Source organism: Panthera pardus, unplaced genomic scaffold (assembly GCF_024362965.1).
Source record: "Panthera pardus isolate Hobbes unplaced genomic scaffold, ASM2436296v1 HiC_scaffold_8, whole genome shotgun sequence".
In the NCBI taxonomy this organism is placed as follows: domain Eukaryota; kingdom Metazoa; phylum Chordata; class Mammalia; order Carnivora; family Felidae; genus Panthera; species Panthera pardus.
This window is the reverse complement of record NW_026527013.1, coordinates 123,157,778-123,179,033: the sequence shown is the minus strand read 5'-3', so window position 1 is coordinate 123,179,033 and position 21,256 is coordinate 123,157,778. Positions and strand designations below refer to the sequence as shown.

At 41.8% G+C, this 21,256-nt stretch overlaps 1 long non-coding RNA gene across 2 annotated transcripts; it reads right to left on the bottom strand.

The window, feature by feature from the left end:
* Positions 1-1,701: 1,701 nt before the first annotated feature.
* LOC109263938 (uncharacterized) lies at positions 1,702-18,459 on the bottom strand. Of its 2 annotated transcripts, XR_008420485.1 has the most exons (4): positions 14,998-18,459; positions 13,252-14,300; positions 7,461-7,569; positions 1,702-3,799 (listed from the first exon to the last, which is right to left on the bottom strand). It is a non-coding gene; the product is annotated as an uncharacterized LOC109263938 (long non-coding RNA). The 2 variants fall into 2 exon arrangements; XR_002078476.2 differs by lacking the exon at positions 7,461-7,569.
* Between the last annotated feature and the right edge of the window lie 2,797 nt (positions 18,460-21,256).

Sequence of the window (21,256 nt, the reverse complement as noted above, 5' to 3'; positions counted from 1 at the left end):
TTTACGAACTTTAACTGCCTCTCACTGCCTACTGAATAAAGTCCCAAATTCTTTAGCACTTTTAAGGCTCTCTGTAATTTGACTTTAAATTACTTTTACAGCCTTATCTTACATTGTTTTCCCCTATACTTTAACTCCTAATCGGGCTTTTGCTATACTTTCCCGCCTTTGCTTATGCTACTTGCTCTACTCACCGTGGTCTTTTTGTCTCTCTTCTGCCTGTAGCTGTCTTTCTGTAGTTAAGATCTACTTGGGGCAGGGTATTGTTTTGTGGTTTTTTTTTTAATTCGAGTTAGTTAACATGTAGTATAGTATTGGTTTCAGGAGAATTCAGTGATTCATCATTTTATGACACCCAATGCTCATCTCAAGTGTCCTCCTTAATGCCCATCACTCATTTTAGCCCATCCCCCCACCCAACACCCCTCCAGCAACCCTGTTCTCTGTATTCAAGAGTCTCTTACGGTTTGCCCCCTCTCCGTTTTTACCTTACTTGGCTTGGGGGCAGTTTCTAAATGAATGCTTCCCTAACCACCTCTTCCCCTGTGCTGGAAAGAGTCCCTTCTCACACGTCCTCAGTACCTTGTACCTTGACCTGTTAATTGTACCATTCTGTTGAGTGCTCTTACTGGCACTCTTCTACAAAACGATGTTTTTGAGGGGAGGGGTTTTCTTATGTACAGCTGCGTCCCCTTGCAGTGTAGCATAGTTGGTGATAAAAATGTTGAACAAAAGCTGATACATGTAAAGGGCCTTGAGTTTGAAATAGTCAAACCCAAATTATTCTCATCAGGAGTTCCACTAGTAGTCATCTCTTTTCTTCACTTAGCTCTCCATCCAGTTTAGGTCTGTCATAATGTTCCGGCCACTCTCTTGGCAATATCCCAAACTGCTTTGTTTTCCTGTCATTATTTTGTCACTGTGGGGCAAAACCTGAATCTTCGATGAGTTCAGCTCTCTCTGCCTCTGATTACCGTTGGGCTGCTGAGCACTGCCACAGGAAACCACATGATGGCACAGATTGGTGCCACTGTATCATCTGCGGTCACCATCCACAACCACTAGATCCTCAATAGTAGCAAGCTACCCTTCGTTATTCGAAGCAATTTGAAACCTCCAGTCTTAGGAAATCTTCACCTTCCCCAACTCTATGAGCAGATTACTACTTCACAGGAAAATGATAGAGCGCAAACTTTCTGAACTGCATCGCTAAATCTGTACCTTCCTCCACTACAAGTTCTTCCTCTTCTGTTCAGAGAGAAAATAAAAGAGTCAAGGATCTGTATCAAAGATACCATCTTTTCCAAGCTTCTTGCAAAGTCTGCTCTATGATTACTCTGGCTTCCAAACTTGCTTATGCACCAGAATCTTGTCAAGATTAAATACAGATTCCCGGACTCTACCCAAACCTTAAACTTGAAGCAATCCTCCCTGATTCTGAAGCTGCCTTCTCATCCCTTCACTGTCTTCAACTTCCCTAGTTGGCTCTTTTCCTTTCTCTTTAAACATGACCAAAGCTTTTTGTAAAACAGTCTTTTCCTCCTCACCCCCTTCCTTCTTTCCCCCTTCAAAACCTAATTCCTTCCTGGAATTGCCTTTGACAAACTGTATCTCACCATTTACCACTGAACCATGTGAGCCTGGTTTCTGCCACTATCACTCTACTGAAACTTGAACTTTGTTTTGTTTTGTTTGTTTTAAGTTTATTTTCAGAGAGCACGAGCATGCAAGTGAGCGGGAGAGAGGCAGAAGGAAAGGGAGAGAGCATCCCAAGCAGGCTCCATGCTGTCAGAACCCAACACGGGGCTTGAACTCAGGAACTGTGAGATCATGACCTGAGCTGAAATCGAGGGTTGGATACTTAACTGCCTGAGCCACCCAGGCGCCCCTCTTTTTCTTTCTTTCTTTCTCTCTTTTTTTTTTTTTTTTTTTTTTAAGTCCAGACTGGACTCTGCTGGTTTGCTTTGACACATAATAGCACTTTACACTGTTGAACACTTTATTTGAAAGACTCTAAACTGGACTTGTGACGTTACACTCGCCTGGTTTTCTTCCTACCTCTGGGGCCTTTCCTCAGAAGCTGACTTCACCTCTTTTACATCTTGATTTTGTATATTCACACATGCCTTAACCAGTACTGTTTACTTCAGTGACTCCTATTGATTTCCTTCGGCCTAGACCTTCATCTGAGAGCCTGACTTGGATATTGTCTTAGCTTGGGCTGCTATAACCAAGTGCCATAGACTGGGTGGCTTAGGAATTTGTTTCTCGCAGTTCTGGAGTCTGGAAGTCTGAGGTCAGAGTCAGATCATGGTCAGATTCTGATGAGGACCCTTTTCTGGGCTAATATAGACTGCTGACTTCTTGTATCCTCACGTGGCAAGAAAAAGATGGAGCAAGCCCTCTGGCCTCTTATAAGGGTACTAATGAGAGTCACGAAGGCTCCACACTCGTAACCTAATTACTTCCCAATGCCATCACACTGAGATTAGAGTTTCAGCAAATGAATTTTGGAGGGACACAAACAGTCCAAAACAAATCTCTAGCTTATTTCAGTTATCTCACACCCAACATGTCTTAAGATCTCCCCCCACTCACACCTCACACATGCATCTGGTTCAGGTTCTTTCAGTAAACAGCACCATCATCCATCCTGCTGTTTAGGCCAGAATCTTGGGAGTTAATTGGACTTTCCTCTCTCCCTCATCTCCATATCCTGTGAGTCACAGGGCCTTCTAGTTTCTCTTAAATATCTCTTGAACTCATCTTCATTTCTAACACATCAATCTAAAGCCCCTATCCTTTCACCTTGAGAACTTAATTTCCTAAATCTTTTAAAAAACAAAACAGCTTTCTTGAGCTGTAATTCAAATAGCAAACACAATTACAAAACATTTCACGACTCCAAAAACCCATACATACTCTCCATTTCTCCCCAGATGATTGCTGCTGATCCCCTTTCTTTGTTCACACTTTTTCCACACCACAATCAACTTATCTTTTTCCAACAATTATGTCCTGCCTTTGCTTTGAACTTTTACTGTCTTTGGAATACAGTGCTGCAGGTTCCTTTCTCGTTTACAAGGACTTTAGAATCTGATCTCTCCTTGCTTTTCAAGCCTAATTTTCTTCCTTACAGTTTATAAACTCACTAAATTGAGATTTTTTAGTTACTTTAATAGGCCTTGTCCTCTTTCACATAAAATTTTTTTCTCCCTCAAACACTCTTCCCCTTTGGTTAGATCTGAGATAACCATACATCCTGGTTTATACTTGTTCTCCCTTTGACTTTTAAAAATTCCTGTTTGGATGGTAAATGCTATGGTGATCCTGGTTAAATTCAATTCACATGTCAAGTAATTTCCTTTAGGTGGCGTAAAAAAATTCTATCTTGGGTTCCTTTTATTTAAATCTCAATTGTACCCAATATTGTACAGCATTCATCAAGCTATCTCATAACTTGTTTTGACTGTCTTCACCACTGCTGTGAGGGCAAGGGCTTGCATCTATCTACTCTATTTCTGTATCCTCAACATCTAAATGCCTAGCATGTAGTAGACACAAAATAAAAATCTATACAAAGGAGTGCAGAGGTCACAAAGGGAATTTGAATTCAGACCACTATTTTGGAATTGTAGTAGTTAGTCGTGGAGTATCTGACACTATGGAGAAAGGATTTATCAAATAAATTAACATCAAATGATTTGGCATTTAAAAAAGAAAAAAAATAACTCACCAACATATAAAAAGGATTTGGCCAAGGAGGTTTTATCCCAGGAATGAAAGGTTGGTATAACATCTGAAAACACATAATACACCATATTAGCAGAATAATGGAGAAAAATCATATGATCTCAGTAGGCATAGAAAAAATATTTGACAAAATCTGATATCCTTTTATGACAAAAACAGCAAATTAGGGAAGGAAATTTGCTCAATCTGATACTGAACATCTATGAAAAACATACAGCTAATGTCATGCTTAATAGTGAAAGACTGAAAACTTTCCCCCTAAGACCAGGAACTAGACAAGGATGTCTGCTTTCATCACTTCTATGTGGAATTGTACTAGCCACGGCAATAAGGCAAGAAAAGAAAAAGTCATACAGCTTAGAATTAAAGGGGGAAAAAACAGGCAACTAGAATGAATAAACTTAGCAAGCATCCTTAGGCAAGGATACAAGAACAATACATATAAACAAAAATCAGTTGTATTTTATATACTATCAATCATAAAAAAATCATTAATGACATAACAAAATTAGGAATAAATTTAACAAAAGATGTATAAGGCCTGTACACTGATAACTATACAACATTGCTGAGACAGATTAAAGACCTAAAGAAGTGCAGATAGAGCATGTTCATGGATTGAAAGAATATTGTTACAATAGCAATTCTGAGTTGTTCTACACATTTTTTTTTCCAAATTTTTTTAACGTTTATTTTTGAGACAGAGACAGAGCATGAATGGGGGAGGGTCAGAGAGAGGGAGACACAGAATCTGAAACAGGCTCTGGGCTCTGAGCTGTTAGCACAGGGGCCCGATGCAGGGCTGGAACTCACGGACCGCGAGATCATGACCTGAGCCGAAGTCGGCGCTCAACCGACTGAGCAACCCAGGCGCCCCGAGTTGTTCTACACATTTAATGCAATCCCTATCAAAATGCCAGTACACTTTTTTTCTCAGAATTGAGCTGATTTTAACATTTTTACAGAAAAGCAAAGGATCTGCAATAGCCAAAACCATTTTTACAAAAAGAACAAATTTAGAGCCCTTACACAAAAAATTTCAGGGGTGCCTGGCTGGCTTCAGTCGGTAGGGCACGTGACTCTTTGTCTCAGGGTTGTAGGTTTGAGCCCCATGTTGGGTGTAGAGATTAGTTAAAATCTTTTGGGGCACCTGTGTGGCTCAGTTGGTTAAGCATCCTATTTGGTATCAGGTCATGATCTCCCAGCCTTTGAGTTTGAGCCCCATATGGGGCTCTATGCTGACAGCTCAGAGCCTAGATCCTACTTTGGATTCTGTGTCTCCCTCACTCTACCCCTCCCCCACTCACTATCTTTCTCTCTCTCAAAAATAAACATTAAAAATTTTTTTTAATCTCAAAATTATACTATAATGAAGACAGTGTGGTACTACATGATGATGTAGATAGGCACAATATAGTAGAATCCAGAGACATATTTTCATGTGTTTATGATCAATTTTTTGACCAAAGTGCCAAGGTAATTCAATAGGGAAAGACAGTTTTTTCAACAAATGCTGCTTGAAAAATGTGTTCATGTTTTTATACATATGAATATTCATAGAATTACTAAAAGAAACATGGATGAGTTCCTCTATGTGATATTGTGACACCTGCTGGTATCTGAGAATATTTAAACTTGTTACTATCTTTGATATCTTTAAAGAGCTTTTAAAAATAAAAAGACCAAGGACTCTACAGGAAATTGATTCTGTGAGATAAACAATGAACAGGAAAAGAAATGGCTAACTGAAACATGCTCACCTCATTCATATTAAGTGAAACACACAAATAAAACCAACACTGAGATACTATTTCTTATATATTAAATTGGCAAAAATCTAAAAGATTGACATACTGTTGGTGGAGAAACAGGCACATTCGTACATTGTTAATGGTCCTGCAAATTATCATCATAGTTGTTGGGGATTTGGCCATACTGATAAAATTACCAATCCTTTCAACCAGCAATCTCATATCTAGTGATCTCACCCCAAAACAAAATGACAAAATGTATTTTCCACCTGGCAAAAAAAATATTTTTAACTGTAAATATGCACAAGGCTGTTACCCTTAGAACATTAATTGCAATAGCAAAAAAAAAAAAAAAAAAAAGGAAGAAAGAAAAAAAAGGAAAAACAACAACAACAAAAAACCCAACCCAGAAACAACCCAAATGTCCATCAGGAGAGGATTGGTTAAATAATGTCAAATCCACAGAGATCTTCAAATTAATGAGCAAGGTAGAAAGTGTGTGTGTGTGTGTGTGTGTGTGTGTGTGTGGTAAAATATGTATTATTTTATCTATAATATTTGCTTATGTGTTTAAAGTAGAAAAAGAAATTACAAACATTTTTTTTTTTAATTTTTTTTTTCAACGTTTTTTATTTATTTTTGGGACAGAGAGAGACAGAGCATGAACGGGGGAGGGGCAGAGAGAGAGGGAGACACAGAATCGGAAACAGGCTCCAGGCTCCGAGCCATCAGCCCAGAGCCTGACGCGGGGCTCGAACTCACAGACCGCGAGATCGTGACCTGGCTGAAGTCGGATGCTTAACCGACTGCGCCACCCAGGCGCCCCTACAAACATTTTTAAATGGTTAGAGGGAGAGGGAAGGAATAGAATGAGGGCCAAAAATAAAAGTCTTCTTCGACTTTGAATATATCTTGTTTGGTAAATCTGACTAGAACTAGGTAAACTTTTACATAATTATAAGGCAAAATTAAATTTTAAAAATTTAGGATGAAGCTAATGAATCTAAATTAGTATCCAGTGGGTGGCATAACCACACAAAAAATTACACACAGTAATTTGTGCATCCCTAATGGAACAAACCATAAGGAAAAAAAATCTTTCAGTGCTGTCAGTCACATTATTAGTGGTAGTGTTGGTATCTGTATCCCGAGACATACTGTGTGTTCAAGCAAATGAATAATAATCTAATCTGTTATTACGAGAATCTCTTTAGAACTGGGATTCTCTGCGTGGGGGAAAGGAGAACCAGACGTAAAACAGAGGAGGGCAAGTAAAATCCCTGTGGTCCTGAGTTTGCAGTGCAAATATCTGTAGATACTCACCATACATCTTGAACAAAACATATGTTCCTCCTTTCTACTGAAAAGGCCTGGAAGCAATTACCAATCATGGCAGGGAGCATCCTAGCCCCTGGACTGTAGTTTTTGAGATAATATTTCCTAATAAAAGGAACCAAAGATTCTTGAAGAAAAGGCTGATTCTAGATATGAGGCAAGAAATGTACAAAGGAGGCTAGAAACACCTTACACCAGCTACCAAGGAAACTATCGAAGGCTGTTACAGTCACATCAAAAGACTTAGGAACCAACTAGCCAACATGAACCATTGGCCAGGCCTGACCAGGGCTCCGTCGGATGGGAAACATCTAAGATTCAAGATTGCTGGAAAGGCCCGAGGGCTCATATGGGGTGTGACAGTAATCACCATGCAAACCTTTTCCTCAATGGCTTAGTGCTATGGAACTGCTGGCCACAGGAATATGACCTGGTGGGTGAGGGCAGGCCCCATCCAACAGGCCAGGATGGCCCAATGCTTGAGGGAAGGTGCGGGGAGTAAATTGCACTACTGAGAGACGGCATGACTCAGCATCCAGGCTCCCTGGGATCAGTCCCCAGTCTGGCTTTGTAGGGACTGACAACATGCACAGAATTCTTTTAAAAAGAGAAAAAGGGCACCTGGGTGGTTCAGTCAGTTGAGCTTCTGACTCTTGCTTCTGGCTCAGGTCATGATCCCAGGGTCGTGGGATTGAGCTCTGCTCAGTGCAGAGCCTGCTTGGAATTCTCTCTAAAAAAATAAATAAATAGAATAAAATAAAAAAGAAAAGAACCATTGCAAAGAGAGGACAATGTGAGCAACAGTAAGAATAACTCCAAGAAGAAGATACACACGTTAATAATTTTTTGCGAATTAAAGCTTCTGAATCATAACACATCTCCCCTTCACTTATTGTGGTTAATTTTCGCTGCCTTTCGTCACTGTGCCAGAAGCAGTATTTTGGGCGGGGGATGGGGGTGGGGCAGTAAAATGCAAATATTAATATATGTATTTGAAAGTAGATCTTTTTCCAATACCAACCACATGTTGTGTCACATATCTTCTATGCTGAAAATATTCCTCTCTATGAGGGTGCCAGCTGTTTAATGGTACATAAAGGGACCTTAATTTTACCCTTAATCTACTGAACCTCCTAGTGGATACCACATAAAATAGGTCAATGCCTTTTTTTTTTCCTGGAAATGGTCTATTAAATATTTAACCTTTTTATCTTCTTCAAAAATAAAAACATTAGCATGAAAATTTTCAAAAACTCTCTTACTTTTATGTGGAAAAAGTGTACCCATTAGAATATTTGATTTATTAAACCCTAAATAAGAGGACTTTATGTCAAAAGAAATGTCATTAATCATCTAACATAATGAATGTCAAAAAATCTACTCATGTGTTCCTGCCAAAATATGGAAACTTACTATTTTTTAAAAATTTTTTAAATGTTTGTTTATTTTTAAGAGAGAGAGACAGAGCATGAGCGGGGGGAGGGCCAGAGAGAGGCAGACACAGAATCGGAAGCAGGCTCCAGGCTCTGAGCTGTCAGCACAGAGCCCAACGCGGGGCTCAAACCAGGAACCTTGAGAACATGACCTGAGCCGAAGTCGGATGCCCAACCGACTAAGCCACCCAGGTGCCCCTGGAAACTTATTTTGAGGGAAAAAAAAGAACTATTACAGAAAAACAAAATAACTCCAGTGGATTAGAATGTATTAAATACATTTAATCCACAAGTTCATTTTTTTTTAAATTTTTTTTAATGTTTGTTTATTTTTGAGACAGAGACAGAGCATGAGCAGGGGAGGGGCAGAGAGAGAGGGAGACACAGAATCCGAAGAAGGCTCCAGTCTTTGAGCTGTCAGCACAGAGCCTGACGCGGGGCTCAAACCCACAAACCCCGTGAGATCATGACCTGAGCCGAAGTCGGATGCTTAACCGACTGAGCCACCCAGGAGCCCCCACAAGTTCATTTTTAAAACCTACAAATAGTTGATCATTATTAGAGGGTAAAATAAAGGGAAAGAATCAAGCATTTTATCCTTCCGTTTATATGCAAATTGAATCATGTGATAATAAAAGAGTTAGGGGCAAATTTTTTCTTTATACATATTCTAGCTAACAGATAAAGAAGGAATGACCGAATGAGATATCACTACTTTTTAAAAAAAATTTTTTTTTTAACATTTATTTATTTTTGAGAGACAGAGAGAGGCAGAGTATGAGCAGGGGAGGGGCAGAGAGACAGGGAGACACAGAATCCGAAGCAGGCTCCAGGCTCCGAGCTGTCAGCATGAGCCCGACGCGGGGCCCAAACTCACAAATCGTGAGATCATGACCTGAGCCGAAGTCAGACACTCAACCGACTGAGCCACCCAGGCGCCCGGAGATACCACTACTTCTTATTCCAAAATGGATCTAGGCAATAATCATTAATATCAAAATATCAGGAAAACAACAACAAAAAGAGAGAGAGAATTAGGTTGGTAGGATGACAGCCTACCTATAATCATCTTGCCTCTTCTCTCCATCAAGAAAACCTGATCACGTCTCTATACCCAGGTCCCAATTTATGAAACTATAGAAGTTAGAAGAACACGTTAAATTATGCAATCAACAAAATCCAGATCTTGGAAAACTGCACAGGACAAATGACTCCATTTCTTTAACAAATTGAAAAAATAAAGTTGTAGAAGGAGGAACCTATAATAGAGACTTAAAGGATTTATCCACTCATAGCATTATGTAGACTTTACTTTGGTCCTGATTCAACCAAAAATTAACATGGCTTCACACAGAAACTTGTACACAAATGTTCATAGCAACATTATTTATAATAGCCAAAAAGTGGATAAATAAAAATGTGGTATACCCGTACAATGGAATTCAGCAGTAAAAAAAGATCCATGCTGCACTATAGATCAATCTTGAAAACTTTATGCTACGTGAAAGAAGTCAGACAGAAAACACCACATATGGTATTATTCCATTTATATGAAATGTACAAAACAGGCAAATCCATAGCATGTATATTAGTGGTTGCCAAGGGATGAGTGGGAAATGGTAAGTGACTGCTATTGGATACAGGGTTTTCTATTTGGGATGATGGAATTAAGATAGTGATCATGACTGTACATCTTTGTGAAAACGCTATAAACCACTGAATTATACACTTTAAATGGATAAATTTTATGGGATGTGAATTGTATGTCAAAAAATATGGCATTCATGAGACAAATGGAAATTTAAATACTGATTTGTTACTTGATAATATTAAGTTATCAGCTTATAACATTACATCTTTGTTTTAGAGATACATCTTAAATATTTACAGATGAAATATACTGCTGGGGTTTGCTTCAAAAACAGTATAGGATATAGTTGGAAAACCGTTATTTTCCAGGTATCAGAGAAAGAACTGTATCAGGCAAGAATTATCAGTGGATGCTGTGATGATCCTAAAATATGTCCACAAATTCTTTGATAGTCTCCCTTCAAGAATTGGAGCTTGGGAAAAAAAAAAAAAAAGTTTAGAGCTTATTGTTTCCTGTAATGTGGGTTGGACTCAGTCACTTAAAAAAAAATGTTTATTTATTTAGAGAAAGGGTGGGGAGAGAGGGAGACAGAGAATCCCAAGCAGGCTCCATGCTGTCAACACAGAGTGTGATGTAGGGCTCGAACCCACAAACTGCGAGATCATGACCTGAGCTGAAACCAAGAGTCTGACGCTTAACCGACTGAGCCACCCAGGCGCCCCTGGACTTAGTAACTCCTAATGAGTCCACTGTAGTGGAAGTGACAGTGTATGAGTCCCAAGAGTAGGTCACAAAAGGCATTGCTCTCTCAGGGATCACTTGCTCTAGAGGAAACCAGTCCATGCCATGAGGACACAGAAGCAACTCTAGAGAGAAGTTTGTGAAGCAAGGAACTGACAGTTTCAGCACAATTTGCCAGGTATATGAATGAACTGTCTTGGCAATGGATTCTCCAGCTCCAGGCAAGCCTTCAGATGATGGCAACTTCTGGCCAACACTGAAATGTAATCTCACCAGAGATCCTGAGGCAGAAACATCAAGCTAACCACTACCAATTTCCTGACCCACAGAAACTGAGATCATAAATACTGTTTTATTTTTATTTTTTTTAACTTTTTTTTTTTTAAATTTTATTTATTTTTGGGACAGAGAGAGACAGAGCATGAACAGGGGAGGGGCAGAGAGAGAGGGAGACCCAGAATCGGAAGCAGGCTCCAGGCTCTGAGCCATCAGCCCAGAGCCCGACACGGGGCTCGAACTCACGGACCGCGAGATCGTGACCTGAGCTGAAGTCGGATGCTTAACCGACTGAGCCACCCAGGCGCCCCAATACTGTTTTAAACAACTAAGTTTTGACATATGTATTATGCAGCAACAGGTAAATACAGACGCTGAATCTAAGGGAAATGTTGCTGATAAGCAGATTATTTGCATGATCTTAAAGCATCTCCGCACAGACTGTTTCTTATTTGCAAGGGGGGAGGCAGTCAACTGTAGAGTGATGCAATTGGGCAACAACCTTGACCAGTGATCAAGATCAACATCACCAATAAGGGGCAGATAGACATACGCCTCCACATGTGATATCCTGAGAGGAACACAACATAAACTAGGCGGTATTCTGGGCAAGAATGTGTATTTGGAATCTAATCATAAGAAAATGGTAGACAAATCCCCAGTGAGGACCATCTTATTAAAAAAAAAGGAAGAGGTATTTATTTTGCCAAAATGTCAATGCTATAAAAGAGAAAGTCTCTGGAAATGGAGGCTGACAACTGAATACAACACCTAGCCCTGAACTGGAAGAGAAAAAATGCTATAAAGAACATAATCACCAAAATTGGAATACAAAAGGTAGAACAGAGATATAATTGAGTCAGTGTTAAATTTACTGAAGTTGGTGACTGTACTATATGTAAGAGAATATCTTCATTTTAAAGAAATACATAATGAAGTATTTAAGGGTAAAGGGCTATGATATATGTAACTTGCCCTCAATAGGTGGAAAAAAAGTGTTTGGGGGAGGGTTGTGTGTGTGCGTGAGAGCGAGAGAGATGAAGGGATGAATCTGGGTAAAGGGTGATAGGTATTTGATTTTGTCTTACTATTTTCATTTTTTGTTCCTTACATGTATGCTTGAAATTATTTCCAAATAAAAATTTATTATTATTTTTTAAAGGTTTTGGTTTTTTTTGTTTTTGTTTTTTTTTAACGTTTTATTTATTTTTGAGACAGAGAGACAGAGCATGAACGGGGGAGGGGCAGAGAGAGAGGGAGACACAGAATCGGAAGCAGGCTCCAGGCTCTGAGCCATCAGCCCAGAGCCTGACGCGGGGCTCGAACTCACGGACCGTGAGATCGTGACCTGAGCTGAAGTTGGACGCCTAACCGACTGAGCCACCCAGGCGCCCCCCAAATAAAAATTTAAAAGATAAAAATTCTGTGGGATTGAGGGGAAAAAGTAACGTTAAAAATGAAATAAAATTGGCTGTAAGCTGACAATTATCGAAGCTGAATGGTATATTGTAAAAGGAGGTTTACTAAACTCTTCTACTTTCGTATATATTTGAAATATTCCATAATAAACGGCGGTGAAGTGTAAGAGAACTGAAGTTAAAGATCCCAAGTGTCTCTTCCAGTGTCTAGTTCTATGGTCTTTTTAAATGCATTAAAAAAATTATTATTAAGGGGCGCCTGGGTGGCCCAGTTGGTTAAGCGGCCAACTCTTGATTTTGGCTCAGGTCACGATCTCATGGTTCATGAGTACGAGCCCCACGTGAGGCTCTGTGCTGACAGCGTGGAGCCTGCTTCGGATCCTTGGTCTCCCTCTCTCTGCCCCTCCCCTACTTATGCTCTCTCTCTTAAAAATAAGTGCTAAAAAATAAAAAAATTTTTTTTAGTGCATTCCCAATGTTACATAACCATCACCACCATCCATCTCCAGAACTTTTTATCTTGCAAAACTGAAACTCTGTGCCCAGTAAACACTATCTCCCCTCCCCACTCGCCCTCCTTCCAGCCTCTGGCAACTACCCCTCTACTTTCTGTCTCTATGACTAGGACTACTCCAGGTCCCTTATACAAGTGGAGTCACACAGTATTTGTCCTTTTGGGCCCGGCTCATTTCACTTAACAGTGACTTCACGGTTCATCCGTGCTGTAGCATGTGCCAGAATTTCCTTCCTTTCAAAGGCTGAATGATACTCCATTGTCTGTACACGGCACATTCTGTTTGTGGACACTTTGGTTGTTTCCACCCCCTGACTACTGTGAAAAATGCTGCTGTGACCATGGCGTACACGAGCTCGTTGAATCCCTGCTTTTAATTTCAAGCCTGGATTTTTACAATTTGTTAGGGAAAGAGAGTTATATTTTAAATTCCTCTTACCATCTGGGATCTAGCTTGTTTGATGTTTTTAAGTGATCTTCAAAGGGGCGATGATCATGCTTTTCCAGAGAAAGCACAGACGTGACTGGTCTTGACCGTTGCAGCTGAGCTCCAGTCTCATTTCAAACGAGTTCCTTCACGTGCAGTGCTATTCACGTGCCTATTTGACAGTTATTTCTGTTGGACGGATTGGATAATAGGAACCTTGTTTTCGGTTTTGGACACTGGGTAGGCACAGGGAAAAATGACCAAAGTTGGTCAAGTTCATGAGAAAGGGCTTGTGAGCCTGGCTTCTCTAGTAGCACAATCCCCTTCTTTGAGGCCTGAGTACTATTATTTTCTCACGGTTGCTTTTCCCCATGTACCCCAGGATGGTGGCACTTCCTTCCCCTTTCCTAAAGGGTTACATAATTATGCAGACCAGCATCGTGGGCCTTTTTCCACTTGGACAGTACTTTCTGGAACTGCTAGATTTCCAGATGAGAACTGTTTATTCTGGATCAGACTTAATTTGGTCAGCTGAATTCTCCTGGGTATGGAGAGTTTTTCTTACCCTTGGCCTACTTTTTGTGGTACTAAATATCCTTTTACAGTTTCACCAAGCACTTTGTAAAATAGAAATAGTTGAAAGTGCTGCTTTATTTTGCTTCCTTAGCTCCTTTTGCTGTTTCAGTACGTACATCAGTTACCCTGGGGCTGGTAAACTGTAACCAGAGAGGCTTGCACTGGAAGGGATGTCACAATATTCATCAAGTGCCTACTATGCGCCAGCCCCTCCCCCGCACCATCCATTATAATACTAGATAGTTATTACCCCCAGAACATTAAGAGTGGTGATGGAGATGTGTTCAGGGCCTAATGGGAAAAAAAGAAAGACACAGGCAAAGCGAGAGGCTTTTACTTATGTGTAATGTCTTCTCTACCCTGATCACTGCTTGGATTGTCCCCTCCAACACATTACCATTCATTAGCAGAAGAAAATCACCAAAGTGTCATTGATCTCCAAAATCAACTCATTTTTCCATGTTCTCAAACCAGCATGGGAAAAACTAGGAAAAGACAAAGGAAGAGGAAGTGCAGAGGGAAACAAGTTGGGATTCCTGCCCTCCCGTGAACCGCCTATATTCGTATAATCTTTTTTTCTGTATTTTCCTCTTCTCTACATTACCTCACTTTTCAGTGATTAATAGCTAACATTACAAGTGAGCATCATACTTACTAGTATTAGTTTTTCTAAATGTTTATTTTATGTATTTTTTTTAAAAACTTTTTTTTTCAACGTTTTTTTATTTATTTTTGGGACAGAGAGAGACAGAGCATGAACGGGGGAGGGGCAGAGAGAGAGGGAGACACAGAATCGGAAACAGGCTCCAGGCTCCGAGCCATCAGCCCAGAGCCTGACGCGGGGCTCGAACTCACGGACCGCGAGATCGTGACCTGGCTGAAGTCGGACGCTTAACCGACTGCGCCACCCAGGCGCCCCTATTTTATGTATTTTGAGGGGGAGAGGAGCAGAGAGAGGGAGAGAGAGAATCCCAAACAATTTCCCTGCTACAAGCGCAGAGCCCATTGCAGGTCTTGATCTCACAAACCGTGAGAATGTGACCTGAGCTGAAACCAAGAGTCGGACACTTTACTAAGCCACCCAGGTGCGCATTGTTAGTATTACTCTTAAGTGTCATAGCAATCCTGTTGTTCCCAATTTTTCATTGTCCTTTACAGTGACATAGAACTCTATACACATACCTTTTTCCCCCTTTTGGATGACTTCCTTGATGTAAACCCTTAGGAATGGAATGTTGGCCAGGCTTAGGATGAGATTAAGTCCATTTAAAATGACTTCGATGCTCTCCCCTAATTAAGGTACAGGGCCATAAAAATGTTCATTCCTGTGTTAGTGACTGGGATCCTGCTTTTTAAAAGGGCACCTTTTAAAGCAATGAAACAAGTATTAGCTTAACATTCAAACGCACTCGAAAAAACTGTTGGAATGCGTGAGCTTGCTAGACTACGGGAAGCATGGATACCCAACAAAGGAAGGAATAAATGGTCAAGTGCTGGAGGAGGGTGTCCACTTCTGTCAGAGTGGCCTTACTCATCATTCATCTGAGACTTTGAGCAGTTTCCCACCTCAGAGAGGAAGTTGGCCCCTGTCAGGTCCACTTCTATGTGGGGTTTTTGATATAGAACTGTAATATATATTTTCTCTTCCTTATGATTTTCTTAATAACATCTTCTTCTCCCTAGCTTACTTTATTGTAAGTATATCGTATTGAATCCATATAACACACAAAATATACATCAATCGACTGTTTATGTTATCAGTAAGGCCAGTGGTCAACAGTAGGCTATTAGTAAAGTTCTGAGGGAGTCCAAAGTTACACACACATTTTTGACTGCAAGGGTGCCCTTAATCCCGTTGTTCAAGGGTCAACTGCACTTCTTTTCCTTCCTGTATCTGCTGCTTGGGGTTTTCCCTCTCTTCACTGTCTTTTCCTTACGCCTTGTATTCTCACCAAGAGTAACTCGGGGTGGTTGCTATGCATCTCAGGCTCCTTCTGGCTTTAACATCTCCAGAGGTTCTTAGTTCTCTTCCATCATCACTCATCCCTTCCTAGAGCTTTACTCACTCTGAGCTTCTCCTTTTCTGCATCACAGGCGATGGGACCCCCTGAGGGTGGGCTAAAAATCTGCTCTCACCTTTACTGTCTCTATTCAGAATCTTACCTTCTTCACTCAAGAAACAGAGCAAATGCCACTTCCTCTGTTGGAGAAGTCAAGTACGCCAAAGATGGCCGACGGGGCTAAAACAAACCCTGGTCTCCAGCTTAGAGACCCCTCCTCTGGGTTCTTCTTCCTTTGTTTGCTTTGTGGGCAAAACCCCCCACAGATATGGACGTTGTCGGCTATAAATTACCCTCCTGACTTGCATTCCGGGCTCAGACCTTTGGAGAAACAGTCTCCTCTGAGCCCGCTGGTGTAAAATAAATCTCCAATCCACCAAGATCTCCGAGTGCCGCTTGCTTCTTCCGCCATCGTTCCAGCCTGGTTCCATAACACCTCCAGGAAGCCTTCTCTGATTGTCCCAGCAGAAAGGACTGCCATGGCACTTTAGTGGACCTCTCAAGACACTCATCACTTTATATCAAATTTTAGAGGTCTCCTCTTGTCTTCTGGACTCCAGACAGGACCCTAGTAAGTCGGTTTGTGACTGGGTGCATCTTTACCGGCTGCTGCTGGGGCTGCAGCCGAGGGGAGCTGTTTTTAGCCGTCAGGTTTTGGGGGGCTGCTACCCAGAGCATTTCGGTTCTCTAGCACCTTTATCCTATGTTTTCATATATACGCTGTCTCTCTGACATGCAGGTTTCTATGAATGGAGACAGAGACCCCATAAACAACACTGTCCACAAGGAAACCCATTCCACATTCCCGAGGAATTGTGTTAGAAATTTTGGAAACACTGCCTGCTTGTCAAGGTCACAGGATTTAGAAAGGTCACAGGATTTAGCCTGATAACTTAGAAGGGAATAAAACACATATCTTCCAACCAGAGTAGTAGTGGAGAGTATCCTTCATTTCCAACAAAGCGCCAAAAGAAAAATGCTAAGGATTCATTAAGCCCAGATGCTCAAAGGAGTGGAATTCATGGCACACAGAATAAAAATGTTTTAAACCTTGAGTCTCAAAACGAGGGAGCTATCACTAATACTTCAAAGGTGGGAAAATATGTAAGATGAAAAAATTCCAGTCCTGCTGGCCCTGTGATTTTGAACAACCATACAATGGGTGACACACACAAAATATTCATCTTTACCTGTGGAACTTAACCTGGGAATTTCCACTGTAAAAGCATTTAGTGACCTATTGAGGGCACGGAGGCATTGGTGTCTCATGGATGACCTTGCACAAAGGGCCAGTTCAGGGTCACTGCAGCTGAGGACGGTGTAGTTTAACTTCAGTCTCAGTGGTTTCTAGGAAGCGCTGCTGAGGGACCATCATCTAGGGCACAGCCAGGAGGGGCACGTGGAGAGGCTACTTTTCAAATCCTCTGCTATCCGACTTTGACCTAACCATTCCCCAGAGCAAAGCACTGCCTTCTGGGAAAGTTGATTGGGGGGTTAAAAAAAAAAAAAAAAAAAAAAATCCATGGACTGGATCAAATAGAAATGAAAATCCAGATGATGATTGCAGATGGACTTTCTGAGCATACAAAGTACTCCCTGCCTGTCAAGTGTGTGAAGAAAAAGTGAGTTTTCTACACCGCGCTGGTGGGGCAGGTCTCCTGGGTCTTTACTTGGCCAGAAGAGTAACTGAGATGCTGGAGTGGCCCCCGTGCTCTCCCCAATCTCTCAGACTTGCTTTTCACTGACAAGCGCCGCTAAACTCTGGCAAAATCCATGGAAAACACGTTCTCACAGTGACCGCTTTTTGACGGAGAGCGGCAGTCACAGGAGTTTTGTTCTTGGGCCTATTGTTTGGGGCGAATGTGATTTAAAGTCGGCGGAAAGCTGGGAGACCGGACTGCTGAGGAAAGGGCAGGGTGGCTGCTGGGTTCCGATAAACATCACTGAATGTGTGGCCAAGGGCAGGGCGAAAGAGGGTGTGAGTCCTTCTCAACCAACTTTCTAATCCGCAGCACCCGACCCGCCTCGTGCCCGCAGCCAAGCCCTTCCAGGTATTCCCCTGCCTTCTCCGAGTCTATCCCCCTTCTACCGGCTGACAGGGCTCTCCCCATCCTGACCTAGCCGTGGAGGGCCCAGCCACACCGAAGAACATTCACCGCTTCCAAGTCTGCCTGTGCTGATCTCCCAGCCCCGGAGTCCTCTACAGCCTCTCCCATCACTGCACCTGACTCCCACCTCACCCCCAACGACTCTCACTTAGCCTTCAGGTCTCAACTTAGGCTCCCAGGGGAAGAGACTTTGACTCGTCCCTGTTCAGAAAGCAGCTGGCCACCTTGATGGGCTTAAACGCATCCTGGCCTTGGCCCTGGCCCTTTTTGCCCTCTGTGATAACTGCTCACCTGTCCCTGCTGAACAGCGGGCTCCAGAGGGCCAGGCACCACGTGTGTACATAGTAGGCCCTTAAATATTTGATGGGGAGCAGCTGGAGATTAAAATGCAGTATGAGGGACTTGGGTTAATCTTAAGAGGGGCTTCCCAGTGCGAGTAGCTAAAGAGGCACAAATCTTGGGTCTCTGGAGGCCAGTGTGTCTCTGATGTGTTAAAAGTCCTGAGAGTTTGTGGCTGCCTGGGAGAGTTCTGGAAAACACTGGACACTTATGTGATTTTTAGACTTGGGGAATGTCAGCCCTTCAGATTCAAAAAAATAAGGTTCCTTCATCCATCTCCATAAACCAGTGCACAGAACCTGTAACAAAATGAGAAAAATATAGACAAATTAATCAGTACAACTCAATTATTTGGTTTAAAGGATTCTCCTTTACTCTGACCCTATGCTCTTCTCTTGTTTGCATATTAAGATGTCTTTGTAAGAAGTGAGAGTCAGGGGGCGCCTGGGTGGCGCAGTCGGTTAAGCGTCCGACTTCAGCCAGGTCACGATCTCGCAGTCCGTGAGTTCGAGCCCCGCATCAGGCTCTGGGCTGATGGCTCGGAGCCTGGAGCCTGTTTCCGATTCTGTGTCTCCCTCTCTCTCTGCCCCTCCCCCGTTCATGCTCTGTCTCTCTCTGTCCCAAAAATAAATAAAAAAACGTTGAAAAAAAAAATTAAAAAAAAAATAATAAAAAAAGAAGTGAGAGTCAGAAGATGAAGTAGTTTATAGTAGTCCTTACATGGCAAAAGAAGAAATGTTAAACTTTCTAGCCATGTCCGGGGGCTGGGGTAGTGGGAGGAATTTGACCTCTCTACTCTCTAGATCACCCTAAAAAGAAGTTCCAGGTGTCCAGGTGAATAAATATGAAAGGCAAAGCTTTAGAAACTCCTAGAAGATTATAGAGAATCTCATGACCTTGAGGTAGAGTAGTCTTATTTACAAATAAGACACAGAAAAATAGGATTTCCTCTAAGCCTAAGAGGAAAGACATATTTAACTACATTAAGAATTCTAATCATTAAAACAGATCATAAAGAATGAAGATAAGTCACAGATTGAGATATTTGCAACACACATAAATGACAAATAGTATCTAGAATACAAACATATACATGCATATAAAAACTCATAGAATGCTCAAGCAAATAAACAGACAACCTAAAAGACAAATGAGTGAAAGACTTGGAACAGGCATTTAACAAAAGTAGAAATCTAGGGGCTCCTGGGTGGCTCAGTCAGTTAAGCGTCTGACTTCAGCTCAGGTCATGATCTCGCGGTTCACAGGGGTTCGAGCCCTGCCATCGGGCTCTGTGCTGACAGCTCACAGCCTGGAAACTGATTCAGATTCTGTGTCTCTGCCTCTCCTTCCTGTGCTCTCCCTCAATGGCTAATAAATAAATGAAAAGGCACTCAACCTTATTAGTATTCAGGGAAATGCAAATCAAAAGCCACAATCGGATACCATTTCACACCCACCCACCAGATTGGCAAAAATTAAATTCCTTGTGATACCTAAGCATTGGAGACAATGCGGAAAAACATCCAGCAGTTTCACTCTGGCATCTATACCCTGGAGAAACACATGCAGGTGCACCAGAATGGTCAGAGCAGCACCGCCATTCATGTCAGCCCTGAACAGGAACCGGCTAAGTCCACCTTTGGCAGACTGGATAAACTGTGGGGTAGCTGTAGAACGGCACTGTATTAATAAAACAATGAAGGAGAATACTCTCCTAAAAACAAGAATTAAGCAGAAAAATACAAATGGTGATTCCACTTATTCAAGTTCAAAAATAGACACAAACTATGCAATTTGGGATACAAATGTAGGAACAAGGAGGTAAAATTATAAAGAAATAATTATCTCAAAAATGAGTATAAAATACTTCTGGAGGAGGAAGAATTATGACCATGGAGAGATACACGGAGTAGGGTTTTTAGGTGCTGGCTAATATGCTACTTCTTACCTGGGTCGTGGTTACATGAATGGTTGCTTTCGATTTATTTTAATGTATATTCCTTGCTCTTTTCTGTAGGTATATTTCACTTAAGTTGCCCATCTTTTTTTATTTTAGAGAGCAAGAGAAAGCATAAGCAAGGGAGGGGCAGAGAGAGAGAGAGAGAGAGAGAGAGAGAGAGAGAGAGAGAGAGAGAGAGAGAGAGAATATCTCAAGCAGGTTCCAAGCTCAGGGTGGAGCCTGACTCAGGGCTGGATCCCAAGAACTGTGAGATCATGACCTGAGCCAAAACCACTGACTGAGACACCCAAGCGCTGCCCCACACGTCTTCTTAAAAAAGTTTTACCAACTGCGAATCTCCAAGCCTAAGAAGCCCCTATATACGTGGTTCTCACTAAACCCTGAGTCCAATTGTTTTAGAAAGGACTCAAAGTAGCTCCAAGGCGGGGGGCACTTTAAGAAAGGAGAGAGGCTGGCGCTGGGTCTTCAATTGTGGGTTCTCTCAGGAATGCTTCTCTGAACAATCAGGGGGTGGGAAAGTGAGGCACAGCAAAGGCTGCAGTCTGCCCCGGGGCTTGTGGAGACTAGGGCAGCAGTGGAGAAGCTAATGGGGCATGAGTTCCCATGTGGTGGACCTTGGGTGCCTAACTTAGGAAACTGGACTTAATTCTGTAGACAGTAAGTAGATATGGAGGGTTACCACGTAACAAAAATGCCATGTTTTGGGAAGATGTATCTGGGTGTGGGGGGTAGGGCTAGAAACGGAAACCGGTTAAGGGTCAGACGCACTGGGAATGTGGAAGCAGAGCTAGAAAGAGATGGAATGGAGACACATTACTGAGGAACAACAGTGAGAACTTCGTGACAGAGGAACACATTTTCCAAAAACTGATGAGCTGTCTTTTCCAGCCCTTCCACTGTAAAGCTAGCTCTAGGGGCATAAAGAGGAACTAAGAGAAATTCTGTTTTACAAGGAGAGGTGGCTGGAACCACAC